This window comes from Dipodomys ordii, unplaced genomic scaffold (genome assembly GCF_000151885.1).
Source record: "Dipodomys ordii isolate 6190 unplaced genomic scaffold, Dord_2.0 Scaffold123, whole genome shotgun sequence".
Taxonomy (NCBI): domain Eukaryota; kingdom Metazoa; phylum Chordata; class Mammalia; order Rodentia; family Heteromyidae; genus Dipodomys; species Dipodomys ordii.
Genome location: NW_012267339.1, coordinates 2,965,680 through 2,977,591, shown reverse-complemented (window position 1 = coordinate 2,977,591; position 11,912 = coordinate 2,965,680).

Sequence of the window (11,912 nt, the reverse complement as noted above, 5' to 3'; positions counted from 1 at the left end):
TGGGGCAATGTCATTCTTTCTGATGGAGGCATAGAATTCCATTGTGTATATATACCACATTTTCTTGATCCATTCATCTACTGAAGGGCATCTGGGTTGGTTCCATATCTTAGCTATGGTAAATAATGCTGCAATAAACATAGTTGTGCTGGTAGCTTTAGCATAGTCTTGTTTGTTATCATTCAGGTAAATGCCCAAAAGAGCACATTTCTTTTCAGTGTTATTCCCTCCCTCATTTTCTCCCACTTTCCCTTCTTCCTTACACTCCTACACCCCAAACTGTAAAGTTCATTTCCAGCATATTGTCTCCTGAGTTTTGCTGTTGCATTGGTTCACCCTCTGTCCCACCATTTCTATAATTCCCTTTCCCTTCCCCAAATTAGTTAAACTTATTATTCTTAAGTTCTATAAGGGCTTTCAATTTAACATGTCAATTTATGAGTGTGATGCATCTTGATCAATGTTACCTTTTCATCATTGTTCCCCATTCATCTATGTCTTTCTCTCCACAGTGCCTTTGTAATATTCCAAGAAGCACGTTTATGAAATATTCTCAGTATATTCGATGATAATTTACTCAACTTTGAGCAACTGAATAATGTTTTGAATAACCTGATGAATAAATGTCATAGAATAGTTAAAAGCAGCAATTAGCATTTTAGGAGAAATCTTTGTACATTGGTTACTCTATTAACCAAGGTCTTTTTTGTTGAAGGCTGGGGGCATGTTAGGGTTTGAATCCCTGATATTCTGCCACTTGAGCTATGTTACCAGTCTTGCTTTTTGTTGGTTATTGAGAAATGAAGTCTAGTAAACTTTTCTGCCTTGACTGTCTTTAAGATTTAAGTCTTCAGATTTCAGTCTCCTGAGTAGATGGTAAGGTTCCAAGATCCAGCTATATATCCCTAATTTTTAAAATTTACACTATTGTTATTGTAGAGTTAATATACAGGGGTTACAGTTACATAATTTGGGAAATAAATAGTGTGAACAATGTTTTTTTTTTATTTTGGGGGGGAGGGTCCGGTCGTGGGGCCTGAACTTTGGGCCTGGGCACTGTCCCTCAGCTCTTCAGCTCAAGACTAGAGCTCTACCACTTGAGCCATAGTGCCACTTCTGGCTTTTTTTCTTTTTGCTTATGTGGTGCTGAGGAATGGAACCCAGGACCTCATACATGCAAGACAAGCACTCTACCACTGAGCCACCTTCCCAGACCCTGAACAACGTTTTTGAACCATGTCTCCTCTTCCCTTGCTCTCTCCCAGTTTTTCCCTGTTGTCTCCACCCACAAGATCTAGAGTTCATTTTCCACATAGTGTCTAGTGAGTACCACTGTTGTATTTGCTCATCCTTGTTCCACCATTTCTGTGACCCCTCACCCTCCCCAATACAAACAAACACAAACAAGACATAAGGGAAAAAAGTCTCTTGTTTCCTTTCTTGTAGTTTATTTCTTAGAGTATTTTTTATATGATCATCTCTATATAGCTATTTACCATTCATAAAGGAAATGGAAGGACTTGGAAAAAATGTATTAAGTGAAGTAAGCCAGAGCCAAAGAAACATAGATTTATAGTTTCTCTCATTTGCTGTAACTAACTACAGTGTGCCTATCAATAGACAAGTAAACACAGTGAATTTTATATATATATATATATATATATATATATATATATATATATATATATATATATATAATTTATGTATGCGCTCACATTGAGACATGATAAATTATATAGGATACTAATCATTCATATGAGGTCAAAGGAGACTATGCATAGGAGTTGTGGACAAAGGTTCAATAGCTATCCCTAATTTTTTAAAGTTCTCAATTATCCCCAAAAAAAGGGGCAGTATTATAGATACATTCATGACATACAATACATAGAGAAACAAAAACAAACAACTCCTAACTTTAGATAAATTAGCAAATCAACAAATGGCTCTACCAAATAGCTAATACTCTTTGGTTTCTATTTTTAATACAGCTGGAAGAATTAGTCATTATTTATTTAAGAAAGTTCTTATGGATTTGTATCTGCTCCTAGATTAGAAAGTTTGAAAAAAAATCTCTGAATTCACTCAAAGTCTAATGAACTAAGAATCTAAATAATTAATTCTTTTTTTCGAAATAACTAATTCTTTTAGCTACTTAAGATTTGTAAAATTTATTTTACTTTCTAGCCAGGCTCATGCCTGTAATCCTAGCTACTCAAGCAGACAAAATATAAGATTGCATTTTATAGCCAACCAGGGCAGGAAGTCTATGAGACTCTTATCTCCAATAAAATGCTACTTTTCTGTGACAATCTTTGCTAGGACTGACACAAGTATATTTTGATTTTGCTGTTGTTGTTGCTGTTGTTTATACTGTTTTCAAGGCTTAGTAAAGAAAATAATCATTTCTCCTACTCTTTTATTACCATAGATTTTTAGCATACTTATCTTTTTATAATTGAATCAAATTTTAGCATATTTATAATTAGATGTCAAAACAATAGTAATATGCAAAATACCAGAAAGATTGTGATATGATTTGATGGAAAATTGTTTGCATAGTCAGTATTTCTCATGGCTAATTTAATCCAATAGATAAACATGTTTTGGCAAGCAATCAATTAGTCTAATGGTTCTTAGATGTTGAGACGTCACAGCTTAGATTGGTAATATCTAATTACACATTTATTAAAATGTGTCATCACTAAAGATGACTTTCTTTGAAGATAAATGACATGGCCAGTTCATAGATTTCATCTTATAACTATCAGTACTGTTTCTGGGCAATAGCTTAAATATTGAATGCTTTATATATCTTCACCATCCAGCATCCTCGGAAATTAGTACAAAATGCAAGGCCTCTTTCTGTAGGCTCTAACCATATACAGCCAAGTATATTTAGATCTATTTATGTCTATTAACAGCTTGTTTCTATTTTTCACATTATGCCTGTGGGTTGCTTTTGTAATAGAGACAATTTTTTCACATTATGCCTATGGGTTGTTTTTGCAATAGAGGCAATTTCATATCTATATATACCTATTTATGTATAATTGATTGGACTTGTGCTGTTGAACCTGGTATCACTGACATGACTTAAAACAATTAAGAAACAGCAATACAGTTGATGTAGGAATCTCACCTTTTGTGGCCATTGTGTACTTCTATGCAAGTCACCAACTTATTGTCACAATAAGATCAGAACAACAGGGTGACCCCTGAACCTGAGGGAGGTCACAGGCCTTTAGATTTAGCCTCCAAACTTCACTTTTTTTGAGGCAGAAAGCAATATTGAATTTATGACAGCAAGTCCCATGCTGTTTATCTAGATTGTGAACCAGTAATTTAGTGTGAAACCTGTTGAACCCAATCAATGTATCTAAAAGCAAATATTGTGCTGTACATGTATAATGAAAAGTCAGATTGAAGCAAGTACACTTTGGGACACTTGCTAAATACTTCAAAGTCTATAACTTTGTTTAGAACAGAAGTAACATTCAATTATGTAAAGGCCAGAAACTTTGTAGTTCAAGGTCAAACTGAGGCAATTTTGTTCTTTTACATCAGCATAAAGATTTTCAGCCAGTTGATTTGGATCATTACCTAAGCCAATGGACTGAGTGATACTGGAATGTATTGCTCAAGGAATGGTAGCTAAGGGTTAGGAGTGTATCACAATGAAAGAACACTTGCCTAGCCGAGCAGGCTCTGAGTTTGATTTCTAGTATGAAAAGGAGCAATGAAAGAAGAGCAAGAGTGAAAACAAGCGAGCGAGCAAGAGAGAGGGGAGAGAGTTTAGGTCTAGAATCTAGGGACTTAGTGGATTTTTATTGAATTATATGGATTAAAAACACTTTCTGACCATGACAGAAGTTTCTAATGTTCACCTATTTTATTCTCTACTTCTTTGGGTGACATAGAATGACTGAAATTTCTAAGACAGTTTGCAATTAAACAAGGCTCGGTAAATAGATGTAAAATATGAAATTTGAGCAATAGCAATATGAGTCACCTCTGGACCACGACATTCATGACTATGGGTGCTTCATACTCAGTCTCTGCTGTAATGATCTTAGAACTTGACGTTACATATCAAGGTCAAAATATGTGCTACTTTATAGCCATGAATTACTCCAGAGAGGAAATTTCCTCTAAAGGGCTGGTTTATTCTCATAGGGTTTTTTTATTCAAGATTTCTTTAATTTTATTAGTACATAATTATATTGATAGTTAAAGCTGATTTTATACATATTAATTTTGTCCTAGTGGAAAATATTGGATCCTTATGTCTTTTTATAATTACAATATATATAACATGTTTGTAACAATAATATATACAAGAGAGGAAGCCATTATTCACTAAATTTGTATTCTGATTAGATACATTTTCAGTAAAGTCTTAATCGTAGCCTCAGCATATCCTTTTGCTTTGCAAAATAATTATTGATCAGGTGATGATTAAAACTTTTTTAATAGTTGTGGGATTGAATCTTAAAGAAATACAGTTATAAATCGAAAAATGAATCCATGACAAATTTTACCATAGAAGAAAATGAATAATATTAAGGAACAAGCAATAGTTATGTGGTCCAGGAAAGTGATTTAACACAATTAAATATGCATCATTCCACTCTTATTTTCAATATAATTATAATAAATACTGGTGGATTTTGAATTAAGGAATTTCTTACATGATACTAACATTCCTTAATAGCTCTTCTTTTTCCTCAGCACGTGGTCTTCTGAAGCCAGTTATGATGAAGAAAACACTTTTTTCAGGGAAAAGTATAATTTTGGTGAGTGAGAGTTTAATTATATAAAATTAACTTCGATTTGACCTAGAGTTTAGGCTTTAATAATAAAATAAAACAATTCAAATCCTTCTGAAAACTGTGAGGGGAACTAGCTTGTGAGAGAAAGCACAGGACACTTGGATGTGGTTTGTTTTTTATTTATTTTCAGTGGCCAGAACCTCGGAATCATGGAAAAGAAAGGAAATAAGAAATGTATCTAGTATATGTCTGAGTCAAGCAGAAAAGGTCAGATAAGGTGATGTTAGGGAAATGAACCCTAAGATATGTATTCAAATGTTTTTTTCTTTCATGCGATTGTTTCTAACGCATTTATAAGATTATTTCTTTGTTGCTTTGTATGTCCTTCCCCCACAGTATAACCCCTGCTTTCACTGTATTTGATGTCAGTATAATTTGTGGAGGGGAAGGGGAAAAACAAATCGTTTAAATAGGGATACAGCTGGACCCATTGCAACAATGAGATGTACAAGTCGTTATGTCAAAAATGAACTTTACAACTTTAGTGCAGTGGGGGGGGGAGCGGGGAGGATTGGGTAGGGGAGTGGGGGGAGAATGGGAAGGGATGGGAAGGGGAAACAAAGGAGGAGGCTACAATGCTTGATAAGAAATGTACTCATTATCTTGCCCATGTAATTATAATCCCTCTGTACAGTATTTTCACAATAAAAAAAGGTGAAAAAAAAAAGAAATGTGAAACAACAAACGTACTTCAATGAATTTAGAAATGAAAAGGGGGACATATTTACTCACCAAATTCTCAAAATAAAATTTACAACTGAGAGGAAATTTTCAGCAAATTATTAAAGCTTTAAAACGACTTTATTGAACCAATTTTTATAAACTTTGTGAAATGTAGCCAGAAGTTTGGGTAATCTTGTGACTTATGTAGTTTCTGTTTGTAATTGAGAAAATTCGCTAAGTATCTACTAAATATGTTCAAACAATTGAGGTGATTCTTAGAATCAAAACTTTTAAGCCTAGTGCTAGCTGATCATGCATATAATCCTAGCTACTCAAGAGAACAGATATCCAAAGATCCCAGTTCTAAGCCAATCTGGGCAGACAAATCCAAGACTCTTATATTTAATTAGCAAAATGATGGAGTGGAGGTGTGGCTCATGTAACAGAGTGCCAGGCTTTAGCTAAAAAGCTAAGGGAAAATTGCAAGGCCATGAGTTCAAGCACTGGTTCTGGCAGGTATACACACACACACACACACACACACACACACACACATACACACACACAAAACCTCCCCCAAAACTTTGCATGTCTGATTGCAAAACATATATTTCTACTGTACTACCTCATTACTTTCCTTAGATGCTATTTATGCTAACCTTCAGAGAAGTAAATGGTAACCCAACTATGAATAAAACAGATAATCAATTTTGACTACTGTTACAGATCTCCTTCCATTAAAACAAGGCTCTGTTCATGGTAGCAGATAAATAGGAGTTTTAAAACAAAAATGAGAGCTTAAAGAAATACTTGGTAATGTGGCCTGATATAAAGAACACAGGTGCCAAAGTTCTATGACTCTGAATTCAAGGTTTCTACAAAATAGAAAGCACCTGCTTGGTAGAAAGTAAGGAATATGGGATACTATATAGATACTTAGGGCCAGGCCTACATTATACTAAGAGATCCAGATGATACCTGCCATTTTAATGTGTTTACACACAGTACTTCCTTGACTGAATCCAACCCAGTTGCATTACTGGACACACTTTTTACTGAAAGAAAAGTTAATCAGACATATGAATGGGTGACAGAAACATGGAAACACAAGCAATGTAATATTAAAAGTTTTGACAATATCAGAAGACACTAGAGACTGGTGACACTATTGAACTTGTCTATGACCACTGCAATATACCAATCTGTAGTGGAACAGAAAACTTACCAAGGAGGAGAAGGCCACTGCATCTGAGATAACACTGTAATTCTGAATCAAGCCACTTGTAATTAGCTGCTGATGGATATGAATTAGGAGCTACCTGGTGGCTGCAGTGGCTTCATTTGGAGTATGTTCCTTTCCACAGGTGCAAGCACTCCTATAGAGATAGAGATAGAGTTGTGCAGACTTTTAGGCCCTGGATGACTGAGAACCATGATCCTTGAGGTTACAGTCTGCTGTATAGCTAGGATTAGTCAAGAGCCACTAGTGCCCTGCTTTTTAGCACATTTTTTGTTGCTGTTGTTTAATATCTCTTAAGCCTCTTCTACTTGACTCTGAACTAAACACTGGGGATACAGGCTCAAATTTAGCACAGAATCCTTGTTGGCTTTGTGGTCTCATTGCTTCTTGACAAGACACTTGATAGCATGTTTGAATGGGGTGATGCCTTATGTTTTCTATATTGACAAATATTTAGGATCCATTACTTGCAGGTATTAGATTCCTATAGCACTTTCTGCATATTTTATCTACCAGGTATTCCCCACACATCCTTGAGGTAAGACGTGTCACAGTGTGCTTAAACATTATCATGAAATAATTTAAAGTCAAGTATGGTGGCACACACTTGTAATCCCCAGCACTAGGGAAGTTGAGGCAGGTGAATCATGTGTTAGAGAATGGCTTAGGCTGCTAGAAAGCTCTGTCCCAAAAAGTTAAAGTAAAAAGTATAATTTAAGTGTAATTTTAGTAAGTAGATAATTTGAGTCAAGAAACCACTATGCCAGAATTTCTATTCAACTTGATCCTCTCTTCCTGTCTGAAATATTCCATTTTTTAACACTTAATTCCTTCACCTCCTTCTGAGCTAATATCTCAGCTGTGTCACCTTTGTGGAAATATATTTTCCAGAATAGTTAATCTTTTACTTTGAGACTAATGGTTTAATATTAACTTCCTGACATAAAGACATTTTATTCCTCCTCTCTCAAAGCTGTCTTCTGCTACTTCACTGGTCACTAAGCTCCATTTCCTGTCTGAGGTGAGTCTTACTGAAGACTGTTAATTTTCCAAGAACAAATGAATGGCAAGCCCTGAGTCATGAGGAATTTCCAGTTTAGTTGCAGATTTAACCACTTGCTAGTACTGCTCTTATGACTCATTTCAATTTTCACCTTTCTTTTTCTATTTCTTTAGAACAAAAGCCTACTTCACATTTCCAATGACTGCGGTGGACTATTTCGACCTATAGAGTAAGAACTGTATCCTTCCACTTGAGTCAACAGAAGCCTCTGTCAGAATACAGGACTGTATCCAAATGCCTGAGCATCATATACTTTCCAAGCTGCAGGTAGTGGGCCCTGCCATCACATTCTGCCACTTATTGCCTCTATTTTACATGCCGGGAATGACTACGCTGTCTCCAGCACTCTAGAATTCTGTGAGTCTAGAAGTTTCAATGTTGAAGGAAGTTGAGTGATCATTCTGAAGTAGAAAACACATGATTCTTTTGTAATTCTTACATATTCATTGATTCATGATGAACACTGTAAGGTATATGGGGAAACTGAAGCAAGGAATGTTTGGAGTAGCTTTTACACTGAAGTTCTAGGAGATTGTCTGTAGTCTGATTCTTCTTTTTCCCTTCTTAGGTTGCACAATATCTATCTATTTACTTATCTATCTATCTGTCTATCTATATGTCAATCATATGTCTTTTCATTTTTTTTTACTGTATTGAGGGAGAACTGTGTCTAGAGTTTGTTAAACAAGGCTTTAGAACTTGAGCAATATTCCTCTATTATTCTTGTTTTTCATTTATTTGTGAGTCTTTCTAACTTTTCCTAGGCTGTCCTATAACATGCAATCCTCCTACCTTTTCCTCTCAAGTAGCAAGGGTTACAGGTGTGCACCATTACAACCTGCTTCATAATGTTACTTGTCTAATTTCCAGTCTCATTTTTCACACACAATATATAAGCAAATACTTGAGTATTCCAAATGGAGGATCTTCTAACCTGAGCATAAATCAAGGGTGCTCATGTCACTATGTTTCTAAATCAAGTCAATTTCTTAATAAGGAATAAAGAAGAGAAAAATCAATTTAAATTTGATTTCTAATCAGTATTCAAAGTCAGTACACGGAATCTGATTTGCTAAAAGAGAAATATCCATACTTATTCATATTTTAAACTAATTTCTGTCCAGCCTGTTAAATAAGTTATACCTATTCTACTACATGTTTCAGCATATATCTGAAAAATCTCAGTGAAATACAAAGACACCCAATGAACATAGATATTCATGATTATATGATTATTTGGAAATAGATTACTGGCCACAGATTAAGCAACATAAAAATAATTTTATTTTTTCACTAAATGCATTCTTTTCATTTCTTCATGAAATATAGATTTTAAATATCCTGTGCACAGTACATTTGATCCTAAAAATTCTTTAAATTTGATTTAGTGTAGAGCACAAGCAATTGTTGGAAGTCAATAGAAATAAGATTTGCCCATTGCCACCACCATGAATTCTTTTTTGTTTTTCCAAGTTTGATATACACACATAAAACAGGAGCTATAATTCTGTCATCGTTCTTTAGAAGAGAGATCTGACTCTCTGTAGAGCTCAGAACAACATTATTTATTTATTCCTCACACCCAGCTATGCTTACCAACTAATAAGCACTTGAAAATGTATCAAACAGTGGAACTACACCACATTTAAAACCCTTAAATGATGAATTACAAAGGGGTTTACTTGCCATTGACTTCAGTCTTACCTATTTATCTGCCTTTGCAAAATCCAATGAGCAGAAATACATTTTTATTAAGAACATACCAATAATTTAACCTGAAATGTCACTGTCATGGATGAAAATACACAAAATTGCTATCTCATTTGCGAAATTATGAATTAAGATTGTGCTAAGAAGAAAAGGTAAAAAATTCAAATCCTCATGATTAAGAATATTTAAATATTGCACCTGAATAAATTCCCATTAATTAATTACAATTACATTTAAGGAAAACATATGGAAGGATTACTATTTAAAATTATAACTAAGCTGGATACTGTGGCTCATGCATAATTCTAGCTACTCTAGAGTTGAAGAAAACAAGGGCTGTGGTTCTAGGCCAAAACTTCCCAAGATTCCTTCTCAACAGAGCATTGTGATTCATGTCTCATTCCAGCTGTGACAGAAAGTATAAAATGGGAAGAACTCAGTCTAGGCTGGCCAAGGCTATAAAGCAAGTTCCTACCTGAAAAAATGAGAGTATGCTGAGTGCTGGTATCTCAAGCCTGTAAACTTAGCTATTCACAAGGCTGAGTTCTAGAGGATTTGGGATTCAAGTCATTCTGGCAAGCAAAGTCTGCAAGACTCCATCTCCAAATGACCAGCAAAAAGTTAGACAGGCAAAAGATGTGGCTTCAGTGATAGAATACCAGTCATGAGTAAAGAAGATAAGAAAGAGGGCAAAGTTCTAAGTTCAAACCTAGGGACAACACAATTAACTAATAAATTAACTAATAACTGGAACCCAAAAGGCAAGAAGGCATAGTTCAAGCTGTAAACTTCTGCCTATCAATCATAAAGATGTGAGTTCAAACCCTAACACTGAATATCACAAAGAAACAAAGAAGTTTAATAATCCCAAATTAAGCTTATCAAGCAAAAATAAATGAGTCATCTTGTATTCCTTATTGAACATTGACAATTCATAAAGAATCTCTTCACTATCCAAAGTATAAATTGACTAATGATATAATGAGCTTTATAACTCCAGTAAATTCTGGTCTTCTAATAGCATTCCTTTTTGATTCTAACATTATGGGATGTTAGGATGTTAGGTTGCCCATAATCATAGCAAAGGTGAAGCTAGGACTACATACAACAATGCCATAATATTAACATGAACATTGTGTTCTATGAGAACTTAACTATGAAAAGGTAGTTAGGGGACTAAATTTACTTGATTTCCAAAACACATGGAAAAGGCTGGGCTCATATTTTAATGCTAAAGCATAAATATTTTTAAAGACATTATTATTTAAAAGACAGTAAGTTTCCTGGAAGAATGAGGTTGGAATATTGATAGGTATCACATTGAATTTGTAGACAGCCTTGGGAAGTATTGCCATTTTCACGATGTTGATGCTATTCCAGTTTAAAATCTTAGAAAATATGTGAAACTGTTAAGGAAACCATCACTTTTTCTTTGTAACATTCTCAACACAAAATGTAAACCACCAAATATTGGAAACAATTTCATCTATTCAGGTTCTATATCCAGAGACAGGTACTAATGAGAGACTGAGTTAAAGGTGCACTATGCAAAAGCCACACCACAAAGACTAATACCTTAGAGCTAGTATAATAACTATGTTGGTTATATTATGTGGGGTTTGCAACAGCAATTATCCTCCATCATGGCACCTTGTGATTGTTAATGTTTAATCAGGGGTTCTCTGGATCTGGGAATTTTAAAAGGTTCTTGCTTTGACACAACACTTTGTTTTTTAGGAATGATTGTAAACAATAATTTTCATAAAACTCTGCCTCTGAGCAGAACAGTGAAAAGTAGCTTCTGTTGCATAGTATTATTTTTCTTTTTTGGCAGTTGAACTTGGAGTGTTTGTTCCTTGAGGCTATGAAGCAATAGCACCCCCTTCAGTATTTGATTACTGAATTCAAACAAGGAAAGCTGGTTAATCTATCCCCCTTCCTTTGTTTAACGTTTTATTTTATTTTGTTGTAAAAGTGTTGTAGAGTGGTTACAGTTACATAAGTAAGGTAATAAGTACATTTCTTGTCGAACATTGCTATACATCCCTTCATTTATTTCTCTCTATCCTTCCCCTCCCTCAACCCCCTCCTCCCAAGTTGTAAAGTTCATTTCCATCCTAGTGTCTTGTGAGTATCACTTTTGCATTGGTTCACCTTTTGTCCTTTTTTCACCATTTTGTTATTCCCCTTCCCTTTCACAAATCATATAAATATACATACAAGACACAAATTACCAGAATCAAATGGAGTTGCTTTCCTAATTTCAGCAACACTTTTCTCATTGTTGGCATACAGAAAAGCCATTGATTTTGGGGGGTTAATTTTATACGCTGCTACTTTGCCAAAGTTTTGAATCAGCTTGAGTAATTTGGGAGTGGAGTCTATGGGATTCTTTAAATACAAGATC